The sequence below is a fragment of the Canis lupus genome, chromosome 6 (genome assembly GCF_011100685.1).
Source record: "Canis lupus familiaris isolate Mischka breed German Shepherd chromosome 6, alternate assembly UU_Cfam_GSD_1.0, whole genome shotgun sequence".
NCBI classification, from domain to species: domain Eukaryota; kingdom Metazoa; phylum Chordata; class Mammalia; order Carnivora; family Canidae; genus Canis; species Canis lupus.
In genome coordinates this window covers 15770418-15783137 of record NC_049227.1, presented here as the reverse complement: position 1 = coordinate 15783137, position 12720 = coordinate 15770418, and the positions used below count along the sequence as shown (strand labels likewise).

General features: G+C 58.8%; 1 long non-coding RNA gene across 1 annotated transcript; it reads left to right on the top strand.

Annotated features, from left to right (window-relative positions):
• The first annotated feature begins 1786 nt into the window (after positions 1 to 1786).
• LOC111096491 lies at positions 1787 to 12385 on the top strand. The gene is made up of 3 exons (XR_005360344.1): positions 1787 to 1922; positions 3440 to 3622; positions 12249 to 12385. It is a non-coding gene; the product is annotated as an uncharacterized LOC111096491 (long non-coding RNA).
• The last annotated feature ends 335 nt before the right edge of the window (positions 12386 to 12720 follow it).

Here is a 12720-nt window from a genome sequence, read left to right as displayed (position 1 = left end):
AGGGGCCTGCGGCTCAGGATGCCCGAGTCTGGCCCCTCCTGCTGGGCTGGGTCCCGTGTTTCCTGGCCAACCCCCATCCTTGGGCGCTGCTTCTCCCTCTGCTCTTCCCAGGACGTGGGGGCACTGCCCCGCCCTCTGTGCCTCCTGTGGCATCTGTGCCAGGCGAGTGGCTGGTGACACTGTGCTGTGAGTCCCCCTCTATTGACGTCTGCTGAAATCATTTGAGACAAAGTTACTGCACAGACATTAGAGCCACTTTTCAGAGCGAAACATCTGTCATTTAGCACTATGACGCTGCGGGGACGGCACTTTGGAACAATCTTGTTGCACTTAATTTATTTTCTTCCGAATACTGCCGAGAAGGGTGAATGCCTAGGTGCTCTGTCTGGACAAATTTGACTCCTGCTAGGCAAGGATACCCCTGTCCCCCACAGGGGACTACCCACCCATCTGAGGAGACCTGCCCAGGGGCTTGCATCCCCCGATTGATCCATTTTCAGACTGGCCAGGAGCCCTCCGTGGGAACCCCGGCAGACGACTTTCCCTCTCCCCCCTTCTCCCCCCCGCCCCCCCCCGCCGCCGCCGCCCCGGGGCCCAGTGACAGACCACATGGGGGATCTTCCCATGGGGAACAGGGGACCAGGGGCTTGCCCACCCCCAGTCGGGCTCTCCTTTCCCACACTGCTCACTCCTGCCCTCCCGGCACCAGGGCCGGAGACCCCACACTGGTGCTCTGGGACCCCACATCCCTCCTCCAGGGTGAGCTCCTGCCCAGTGTTTCTCCCCAATTTGGCCGAAAGGGAAACCCTTGATCCTCCTGTCCTGGCCCTATTCCACTCTTGAGAGGCTGACAGAGGAGGAAGCAGAGACCCAGAGAGGGTCAGACACTTGCTGGGAGACACACAGCAGAGCAATATCAGAGCAGGGTTTTGAAGATGCCTTCCCCACTCTGCCTTGCCAGGAGGGCTGACAGCAGGGAACGGAGGCTGGAATAGACCATGTGAGGGGAGATTGGGGCTGGATAGGGCTGCAGGGCAGGGCAGTCCTTGAGCTAGACTTCGGGGCCAGAAGCAGCCTCTCCCCATCATCCATTTTGCCTCTGACATGGGGCAATTGTGCTCATCTGAAATGACAAGCCCCTGCACTGCTGGCTACCTGAGAGCCACCTACCAGCCCTGGGGACCCCTCGTGTGGGGACAGAAGTGCCAGAGAGAGAGGAAGGGAGAGAGCCTTTGCCTGCCCTGCCCTCTCCTGCTGCCCCTGCCTCATGGCCGAGCTGCATGGCCCCAGCCCATCTGCCTGAGCCCCCTGAGGAGTTTGGGGCTGTCTTCCCTTCCCCACCCTGGCTCTGGTAAGGCTGAGACCATGCAGGATTCATCTGACACGTCTCTCATTTTAGGGATGAGGAACCTGAGACCCAGGGAATCCGGGGTGTGTCACAGGCAGCTCCCCTCAGCTCAGGAGAGCCATGTCACTGTTGGTAACCTCACCTTGCTGACTTGAAAGTGGCCGCAATAGAATATTTATACCACAGAAATGGGAAAATGCTACAAATCAGGGCTTTGCTCCTCGAAGAGGGCTCCTTGTTACACATTGCCCACCATGGCAACACCCAGGTAGATGGTGACCTTTGGGACCTGCCTATGCTGCGTACCTACTGTGTGCCAGAACCTTCCAGGGGCTCCCATGGTCTTCCCAGCAAGTCTGTGAGGTTGATGGTCATAGATGAGCATGGATGCTGGCTGTGCCTCAGGTTGATGAGGGTCAGGCCTGAGGGTTGCGGTGTCCTGGGGTCCTGCCTCTCATGCTCATGTGACCCTGTGTAGGAAGCATCGGCACCCCAGGCCGCAGAGCAGAAAAAGGCTCAAAGTAGCCACAGACTTACCTAAGACCAGAGACCATGGACCTGGAGCAGCGGTCAGGTGGGTGGCTTCTGGGGGCCCTGGGGGCAGTCCTGTCCCAGGGGGTGCGAGAAGTGGTTGGGGGTGAGGACGTAGGATGGCCCAGGGTGGTGCCAGGAAACTTCTGTATCCCTATCCTGGCACTGTCACCAACTTCTCAAGTGATCTAAGTCCCCTACCTGCTCTGAGCCTGTTTCCCCATCCTGTGTCTCCTCTCGGATTCCACCCCCCAGCCCCCCATGCTGTGGAAATCTCTCCTGCCCCTACTCCATGGCTCTTGAAGCCAAGACTGTGATGGACTGGCCTGGGAGCATTCCTATGGCCCAGACCCCAGACACCCACAGCCTGGATCTGCCAGAGGGCCACCCCAGCTGGAGGAGGTGGTATGGAATGAAGCTTGGGGGTGGGGCCTGTGAGGGGAGCTACACCTACTGGCATGGGGGGAGGAGGCCAGCTGTGCACACTCCTGAAGCCTCCTGGGACCACCTGGCCACCCTCAGTGTGCCCATGGCCCCCTCTGCCGTCTTGGCATTTCCTTTCTGTGGGCCCTTCCTGGACAGAGAAGCAGGAGCAGCTCAGGTCACAGCTGGGTCACACCCAGGAGATGCCTTGCACCCACCTAGTGCTCAGAGAATGTTTGTTGCTTCAGATTGGAAGGGAGTCATTGGTGTGCTGGAGGGGTGGTGGTGCGGGGGACGCTCACGCAGGCCCCTCAGGTTCAACCCAGAAGGAGCCAGGGCTGGGGTATGTGCCTGACCCCGAGCCCTGGGTGCTTCTGAGTGGGGCAGGAGCTCCGGGTCCTCCAGGACAGACAGGGCTTCCCCCTAAACCCGCACACGCCCGCAGGCAGGTGGGTGATGGATGCAGGGTGTGCAGGAGCCACGTAGGCAAGTTCTCTTCCTCCTGGCCACTTAGGTTTGATTTGAAGGTTGGTTTCAGCCTGGCTGAGCCGGCCCAGGGCCCAGGCACCTCACAAGCATCATCTCCCATCAAACAGCATGAATAATTTAGTCTCTAATTAAAAGTGAGGTCAAGCCATGAAAAATGGCTGGATGTCCGGTGACACCATGATGCATTAAATTGCTGGCAGATCTGAGGCAGGCGGGCAGGAAGCTCTGGTGTCAGCATGGAGGCAGCGTGGTGGGGCACCCTGGGAGGAGGGTCTCCAAGTAAGGGCGAGGTTGCTGGGCAGACCCAGGGACACCCCCTTCCTGCCACCATTGTCACCTGAGGGGCTCCCTGCCCTCCAACCACCCCCTTGCCCTCTTGCTTTCCCCAAACACACCAGATCCATCCTGCTGTGGGTCTGTGCATGTGTTCTTTCTGGAATATTCTTCCCCCAATACCTGGTTGGCTTCCTTCCTTGCTTTATTCAGATCTTGCTCAAATGTCACCTTGCCTGTCCACACTGGCTATGATGCCATCTGCCCACCCCACTGGCCCGTTTTCTTTGTCCCACTCCCTGCCTGGGTCTCTGGGCAGTACCTCTCACTGCTCGGTGTTCTAGTTTATACTGAGTTGTCTATCTCTCCAACTAGAGGGCCAAGGTCCCACGTGTCCCCAGCACCAAGGACAGCACCCAGCACACAGCCGGTGCAGTGGAGGCTGAGCACCACAGGGATGTCCCTCCAGCCCAGAGCCCCCTGGAAACAGAGACAGATGAGGGGCAGAGCTGAACCGCCAGCTTATCTGCTTCTGTGTTCTCTCCCTCTCTCCTCTTGGTAAGTGGACACCCAGAAGACAGGCCCTGGGTCCCTCACCCTGAAAGTCTCATCTGAAGCAGTGTGTTGTCCTTTCTGCTCTGGAATAGCTGGAGGGACACTGCAGGGAGAGGCGTCCTGGCTGCAGACTGGCTTCAGGAGAGCCCCGCCCCTGCCCCACAGATGCCCACCTTCCTGACGGGTCAGGGCTGGGGGAACAGCCAATGGCTTAGGGGCCCTGCCCAGGAGACAGCCAACTAGGGCCCAGGGCAGAGGGCAGGTGCTGCAAGGGTGGGGCTAGAGCTCGACGCCCCTTCCTGCCTTGGGAGGACAGTACTCCAGCAGGAGATCCCTGACAGGTGCTGCCTGGAGCAGAGTCCCACAAGGAAGCAGGTCCAGAGCTGGACAAAGGAGAGGCTCTGTCTCCATGTTCTCAGCAGACCCTGCCCCAGAGGGCTCCCCAGCAGCACTGGGAGTCCTTGCAAAGGGGAGCCTTGAGGTGTGAAGCACTCACTGGGTCCTGTGGTACCAGGATCATTCCCACTTTCCAGAGGGAAGAACTGAGGCTCATGGGGGTCGACTGCCTTGCCCAAGGCCCCATCCATCAGTTGCTAGGAGCTGCCCACAGGGACCTCTTCTGTAGCATGGGGTCTGAGACCACCCAGCAGCTCCTGTTGCCCCCCCCCCACCCCTACTCTCACCCCGAAGTTCTGAGAAGTGAGGTCAGAGTCCAGAGGAGGGAAGTAGTTGGGAGAGATGCTTGCCTGGGGGCTGGACAAACATGTTCTAGAACAGCTGGCTTTGGAGACCAGGCCAGCGACTTTATCCCACCACAGGGGGCTAAGTGAAAGTCTCACCTAGGGCCTTGAGTGGCACCCAGGGCCTCTGCCCCAGCTCCTGCTGCAGGGCTGGCGCCAGCCGCCTCCCTGTCCCCACACCACAGCCCTCCCGGCCCCTGGGAGGATCCTGTTTGCATTTTCCCAGTGGAACCATGGAGGGGCGGGTGCCAGGGAGGGAGGCCCTACTGGCCCTTGGGTAGCAGATTAAAGATGGATATTTTGTTTGTTACAATCAAGACCTCTGATTTCAGTTTTATAAATTTTTAAAATATTAATTATATTTTGGAAAGTGTTCTGAGGTGAATGCATTAGCTGCTGCTCCCTGCTTAGATGGCAGCTCTGCTGCTTGGCCCGGATTAGAGCAGAGGAGGAGGTGGGGCATTTAATCCACCTTGTTAAGTTATTAAATTTTCTTTATTTACACGCGAACCCACTTTCATTAGCATTGTAACAGGTGCTCATTAACAATTTATCATTTGGGAGGCAAGCGAGACAACAGCGAGAGAGACATTGCTACAAAGTTTACTCTTAATTACAAGGAAGCAGCTTTGAGGACAAAACAAGACTGCACCCCTCCCCTGCCTCCCTGGCCCCCCAGCCCCCAGCCCCCCAGCCACCCTAGTTTCCAGGCCCCAGAGGCTTCCAGAGGCCCACTCGCTGCTTGCTCTGGTCAAGCGAGGGCCCTCAGAGGAATGCCAGCAGTGGGGGAGTGTAGTCTGTGCCCTGGGGCAGGTGCTGGACACCTGGGCTGTGACCTGAGCCCCAAGGGGTGGAAGGAGCATGAGCACAGAGCCAGCAGGCCAGGACCCCATTTCCAACCTGAGTGACCTGGGCAATGACTTCACCTCTAGAAGCCTCCTTGGCCTCCTCTCCAGAGTACATGGTGGCGGGGGGTGGGGTGGGAGGGTGTGTGTGGGGGGGGGGTGGGAGGGGCCCAGAGAGGAGCTCCCAGGGGAGCCAGCAGAGCTGGGAGGTGGTGGCCTGTTGGTGTGACTAGAGGGTCTTCTTGTCTTTCCACATCCCTGAGGGCGTCCAGGGGCACTGTGCATGTGAGTAAGGAAGGGGTGGCCAGGCATCGGAATGGCGTGGGGCCCCTCCCTGGGGATCCAGCTTTCCAGAATTCCTCCTCAGGACCTCCACAGTGGGCATGCCATCAGCAGGCAGGTTTGGAGTCTGTCGCAATTTCTCAGGACCCTGGAAGCAGGAAGCTATATCCTCCTCCTATATGCCTGTGTGCCTGCTGCCTTGGGCCCCCACTGGGTATCAGGGTGCTGATGAGGAGGTTTGAATGTTCCTTGTCAGAGGGGACACAGGGGACTGCCTTGGGCCCCCACCCGGTACCAAGGTGCTGGGTGAGGGGGTTTGAAGGTCCCTCGTCAGAGGGGACACAGGGTGCTGGAGGGAGGAGACTGTGTGGACAGTGAGCTCAGCCCCGTAGGAGGCCAGGTGTGGCATGGGTGTGAGGAGACCCCCATCAGCAGGGGCACGGGGGCTCCTGGATTTGGACAGGCTGTAGGTGCTGGACACAGCAAGAAGTGGGTGCTCGCAGGGGGCCTGCCTCCTCCTGGGAAGCCCGTCCCAGCTCCTCTCTAGCAGGAGCCACCTGCCGGGGGTCCAGGCCTTGCATGTCATACCTGCCCTTCCCTGTTCCCTCGGGGACCTCAGGCAGGAGGGAACCGATGACTGGTGTGGCCCAGCCTGAGGGGCAGGTGGAGACGAGCCTATGGTCAGCACAACAGCATGGCTGTGCCCCACACCTCGATGAGACTGCTGGTCACCCCATATCCTGGGGCCAGCCAGGCCTCCTCCTGCACCTGCAGCCCGATGAGTGGGGCCTCCGGCCCAGTGCAGGGAGCAACACCGACCTCTCTGCTCTCCCACAGAGGACCCCTCATCCCGGGGCGGGCGGGGGCCTCCGTGGGGCCGGCCAGCCGCCTTTCCAGCCGCCTAGATAATCGTCTGCCTCACACTGCTCCTTTAAAACATATTTCCAGGGTGTTTTTCACGGATAGGGCTTTTAATATTCATCTCAGCACTGACAATTTTTCCTGCCTTGTTACGGAGAGCCGGTGTCGGTTTTTCATTGTATCTTTGGACAGTCGGTTTATTCGGAGCCACTTAAAGGCTCAAAAGTGATTCTCTTTTATAATTTGAGAAGTTTCATGGGCTGAACATCAAAGTGATGGCTGGGACTGTTATCCATGCTCTCCTTGCTCCTTCCCTCCGCCCACCCTGACCGGCCCTATCTGCCAGCATTATTAGCGACATAGGCCATTCCTGCCTCACTGCACCCCAGGCCTTTGGGGACAGGCGTGGCATGCCACACTGTCGGCCTTGTCCCAGTGTGGGAGGACATGCATTTCCATCTGGATTTTCAGAGAATGGTGAGGACAGGGGAGGGGACTCTCAGTCCAGAGGCTCGGGCCTACACTGGGTCCTGTACCATCTGCAGCCCCCAAGGCCTCAGTTTTCCCATCTGTAAAATGGGTGTCTTGGCACAGAGCAGGGCCATAAACTCATGTACCCACTGGGGTCAGGCAAGTCTCACAGATGGGTGGTGCCTGTTGGGTGCGCCAGCCAGAAAGAGAGCTGTCCATTAGACAGCACTGATGGAGCACTGATTGTGTTCTAGGGGCTGGTAGCCATCAGCCCAAATAGGCCAGAATCCTGGTCCTTGGTGGCAGAGAAACAACAGGGTCTGGGGGCCGGGAAGAGGGTGCAGGGAACGGAGAGCCATCCCAACAGGTGGGGCTGACCTTGGAGGTCCTTTGTGTCCTGCTGAGGGCCCCCGAGACCCCTTAGTGAATCAGGGCTGAGGCTAGGCTTGCCACAGGGACACCCCGGGTTCCTTTCTGGTCCCCAGGGGCTGGCGCCCTGGTCACCTCCCCTCAGGCTGTATGGGGCCTGGGGAGACGGGCTCATTTTCGTCAGGCAGAGGCCAGGGCTCAGATCTGCCAGTGGTTTGGGCTTTTTGAGAGAAATCAGAAGTCTAGATGAGTTTATAACATCTCTTGATTTCCGAATGTTGGCAACTATTTCAAAGATGTTTAAAAAAATTCGCATTGGCCAGATTTGTCCTACAGGCTCGGCTTGCAACCTCCGGTCTAGATAAGAAACCGTTGTCTTCACTTGGCCACGGCCACGCCGTCTTTCCCGTTATTAACCGCAGATCCGTTTGTCAGGAGTGTGCCTACCCTAGCTGTCTGTCCGGGAGCCGCCCTCGCGGTGGTACTGCCAGGGCCGGGGTGAGGAGGGGTCCGGGCCGCGGTGCCCCATGCCCCCCTGCACTCACCAGCACCACGGCTGCTGTCCTGCCTGCACGGTCTGTCTGCACCTCTACCTCCCCCTAAACCACCACTAACACTCGTGTGATTTTTATAATGTTTGCACTTTCAACTACAACAAGATAAATGGGCACAATTATCCGGTTCCCAGACTGGGAACATGTGGCCTGGCATATGTGGGGCCAACCTAAGCAGAAATCCAAATGCGCCTCCCCAGACAGCACACCGCGCTTGCCCGCCCGCCCGAGTTTCACTCCGGAATGGCGCCACCGGTTCCCACATAGACAGCTGGCGGATCATCAGATGGCATTACAATATTTTTACTTATAATAGAGAAAGTAATAAAAATACACATTTAAGTAGCATATTGCTGTTCTAAAGGGGCCGGGAAACCTGGAGAGAACTGAGTTTTGCTGTAGATTCAGAGCCAGCGTTGATCCTGGCACAGGGCTGTGGCCAGGGGTTCGGCAACTTGGTGAACGGGCACTTGGGGCTGATGCTGCTGTGCCACAGCTGCATCTGGCCAGCAGGTTTGGGTCCTGGTTATAGGTAACTTTCAAGTCTGGTTCTCGAGGAGTCTGGCCTCATTTCCTCACATGTGAGGGATAGGCAACTTCCCCATCTTTAGGGGTGATCTGTGGAATGTAACCCTTGGGAGGCCAGAGTCCTCTTAGAGACCCATGTGAGTGCTGGGACCCTCACTCCTGCATTTATGCATAACTTCAGGGCACCCTCGAGAGCATCCCAGATTGAGAATGCTTGGCTCAGACATAAACACAAATAAACTTGACCACATGAGCCATGGCTGCTGCCAGCGTGGGCCCCTTTCCTTGTATGAGCAGACTGAGGCTTCCACAGGAGACAGCTCTTCCCCAAGAAGAGCTGGGGCATGGCCAGGCCTCTTGCCTTCCTGAGTCTCAGAATCCCAGACCTTCGGCTGGCCATCCACACCGTGTGCTATGGAGGGGCTTGGAGGAGGCACCTTTGCTGCCATCTCTTCTGTGGTGACTTTGGGGAGGGTCTGATTTGGATGAACCTCCAGATTTGACCGAATTCTCAGACTCTGCTGTCCCAAGTGGAAGGCAGGAGAAAGAGTGATGCCAGGTGACTGGTCCTGGCCCCACCCCACCCCACCTGCCCAGCCCCTTGGGTTCCTGCCCCTGGGATAATGCAGCCCCCTGTGCGCAGGCGCCGCTGGCTTGGGGAGCTCAGCAGGGAGCTGGACTTTAGCCCCACCCCCCCAGGCCTCCCACCCTGTCGCTTGTCGGTCCTGCCAGGCGGGGTCTCAGGGGTAAGAGGAGCACTCTTGATAACACCAGGTCATTCTAGGCGCTGTAGTCAGAGGTGCTTCATGGAAGATAAAATTAGGCGAGTCACAGCAATGCTCTGGCCAGGGCATTGGAAAGGACTTACAGGAGGAGGTGACATGTCAGCAGATCTAGTTTGTGGGGGTGATGCACAGCAGATATAGTGACAGGTGTCATGTCAGCAGTTATAGTTTGTGGGCCTTGCAGAGGTCTGGGGAGGAGCTTTCTGGGCAGAGGGAATAGCAAGTGCAAAGGCCCTGAGGTTTGGAATGGCCTGGACCTGCATGCACGGCCACAGCAAAGGGGCCTGTGTAGCTGGAGTGCAGAGAAGAGGTGACTGTAGGGGTGTGGTGCACCATGTGGGAGTTGAGCTCTCCTTCTAGGGGCCATGGAAAGCTGCCAGCACATGGCCTGAGGGCCCCACGGGGGTGGGGGCCAAGGATTGGGCCCTCCCAGCATGTGTATACTGCATCTGCTCCTCTTGAGTCCCTTGTGGATGGTCACTGAGGCCATGTGCAGGACAGCCTGAGTGTGGGGCATTTCCTTGGGCGTGGCCCAGGACCGGGGCACCCTGGGATCCTGAGTTCGGGGACTCTGTCATTCTCCACTGCCTGGACACCATCCCAGGAAAGCCCCATGTCACATGGGTCCTGCCAAGGAGTTCCTCTGTTCCACCCCCCGTCCTTCCCTTGAGTCCGGCATGTGCAGGTGCCTGACTTAGACAGACATGGTGGGTGGGCAGGTGGGCTGCCCTAGGCATTGACCCCTGGCTCCACCCACCCCCCAGGCAGGAGTGCCCATCACCCCCATCATGACAACAACCAATAACACCACCACATCCAAAGTCCCTCTGGGGCTGGTACTCTGTGACACTTCTCCCCACCACCCCCTTCTGTGACAGGTCACACCTGACCCACAGGCCCACCGCAGGCCATATTTGGGCTTCTGGTGATCTGAGGGGTAGCCAGGAAATGGCTGCTCCCCTCTGTACAGCTGAAAGGGTAGGTAGTGTCTGCATGGCTGGGGCCTGGGAGCTCGCCCACGTGCACATGGGGGTCCTCGGTCCCTCCACCCAGCTCCTGCTGCAGCCCAGCACCCCCAGCCTCTCCCTTCATGCCCCCTGTCCCCTGGAGCCGCTGCCCACCCTCCCTCCCTACCTGCTGCCCATCCCACCTCCACTGCCCCCACCATCAGCCCTCTTGCACAGCACCCAGAGGGGCCTCTGGAAACCCAGAACTGCTCACCAAACCCCATGTAGGACCCTCTGGAGCTCCTCTCATTCCTCCCTGTGTGCTGAGCCTTGGAACTTTGGCATCCCTGCTGAGTCCTGGCTCCTCTTGGAAGCTCTTGACTCTTCCTTCCATCTGGTCCACTCACCTTGTGCTGGGGGGGTCAGAGACCAGTCTTCTGTCCTGCATGGCCCTTTGCATCTGTGAGGGGGGCCTTGTAGGCACCCCTGAAGGGAAGAGACCAGGCCTCACTCATCCTTTGGGGAAGGAATGGAGAAGGCACTCTTGTGATCCAGGCCAAGGCCTGGCTGGTGGCCTGACCCTGAGCTGGCCAGGGCTGAGCCATGGGGTGGGTGCTGAGCTCCTGGTGGCCAACCTGGAGGCTTTGGATCAGGAGCAGGACCATCCAGGGGTGGTGCTGATCTCACTACACAGCCCTCTGCCCACTGAGGGGGGTGGGGGGCGCACACCTGCCCCGGCCTGCTGTCACTTACAGGCTGGGAGAGGATGGGATATGAGTGTCCAGCCTGAGGAGAAGCCTATGCTCACCAAGGGAACATCCTCCCACATCCTCTACTGGGGCTCCCTGAGAAGCTACAACCACAGCCAGCCAGAGAAAGATCACACCCAGGCCTGGGCACTGCAATCAGGGACCCGCTGTCCTCTCCTTGCTGCCCTGGAGGGACCCTAATGCAGCAGAGGTGGGCAGGAGCCAGCCCCACGCAGCAGGCCTGAGCTGCAGGTTAGGCCTGAGCCTAACCCAGTGCAGCAGGCCTGAGCTGTAGGTTAGGCCTGAGCCTAACCCAGTGCAGACCTTCAGTTATGTGGGGGTGTTTCTGCATCTGCCCAGGATTTGGGGGTTCACAGTGATTTTTCTACCCGAGTGGCCTTAAGTGCCCTGCAGTAGCCCGAGACATACCCCAGAGCAGAGGAGGGCGCAGAAGGGCACAGGATGTCTCAGGAGGAGAGAAGAGTTGAGTAGTTTCCTGCCCGCCCTGGAGCTACATGCACCCCTGGGAAGGGCCTTCCTCCCATCATCCCCCTGATTCTCAGCGGGAGAGCTGATGTTCAGGGAAGTGGTGGGCTAGGGTTCCATGGCCAAGGCCAAGGGATGGTCAGCAGCTCACTCTCCTCCTCTGGACACCTCCTAGGCCTCTTCTCCACAGCAGAAACAGGCCAGGTGCTGGGGACGGGGGCACAACCAGTCTTGGTTTGGAGTGACAGGAGACAGGCCACAGCACTGGGGGCCTCTCTCAGGAGCACTCTTGTCCTCTTGGGTGTGGGGTGCCAGCAGTGAGCAGAGGACAGGATGGGGAAGAAGACGGATGGCTCTTGCACAGCAAGTGCTATGGTGAAGGCCAGCAATGAAAGCCGTCAGTGGCCGAGGTCGGGGCGCCCGGAAGCCGGGGCAGAGGTCTGGGACCCTGGAACGGGGCTCAGAGAAGACAGCCAGTCTGGGGAGCCGTGCCTGGGGCTGGGTCAGGGGCTGACGGCACCCGGGCTGCTCCCTGCGCCCCCCGCCCCAACCCCGAAGGCCTCCCGCAAGCGCCACCCACTCCTGGCTCTGAGCCCAGGCCCCCGGGCCGGGTCAGCTGGGCCCCTCCCGGCCGCCCCCCTAACTGTGTGGATGGGAGGTGATTCTCAAGGTGAAATTTCTAGTTCCGTTGAGTCACTTTTGTTCACGGCAGCGCACAAAATGTCATCCCGGCCCTGTTCCGCGTACGGTGTGCGGCTCTCCCGTCGCATTTAAATTTACTCCACTTTCCCTCCCTGACACCTGTTTAAATCAATATCTTCCTCTCCGGGTCGCGGGGAGAATGTGCCCGGCTCTCCACACAGCGCTTCTCAAATCCACTAAAATCAACACAATAATTGAAATATTTTCAAGCTGATTACACCGCAGCCCGAGGCTAGCCTGGTTGCTAAGGGTGAGCTCCGCGGTTGCTAGGGGGAGTAAATCATCTTGCATTATTTGATTTTTGTTATAGATATGAAACCGCTACTCCCGCGATTAAATGTCTCTCAGCCTAACACCTATGGGACCTGGGGAGAAAGAGGAGAGAGGCGCCAACCTTGACCCTGTCAAATAAATATCTCTAACTTTTCCTGTCCTCGGGCTCCCCGGCCAAACCTGTCTCTGGGTTTTTTTCTTTCCCTTAACCTGACTTGAGACAACAAAGCTTTGGGGACTAGAGACGAAGAGCGAAGAGGGGGAGACTGTCCACTCTGTTTGCGGCCTGTGCGGCCTCACCCTCCACCCTCCGGCTCTGGTGGCCCCAAGGGAGGGACGAGGACTCATCTCCCCGCGACTCCTGCCCGGCTTCTGCCTCCCCTGCTGCTTGGTGGCCAAGGGAGCCACCAGGCCCCAGGCCCCCCGAGTGGATGGGCGCACAGCTCCTACTCCGGGGCTGTCTCACCCACTCCCACCGGCCTCCTCCTGACCCCCGCCCAGCTGTCACG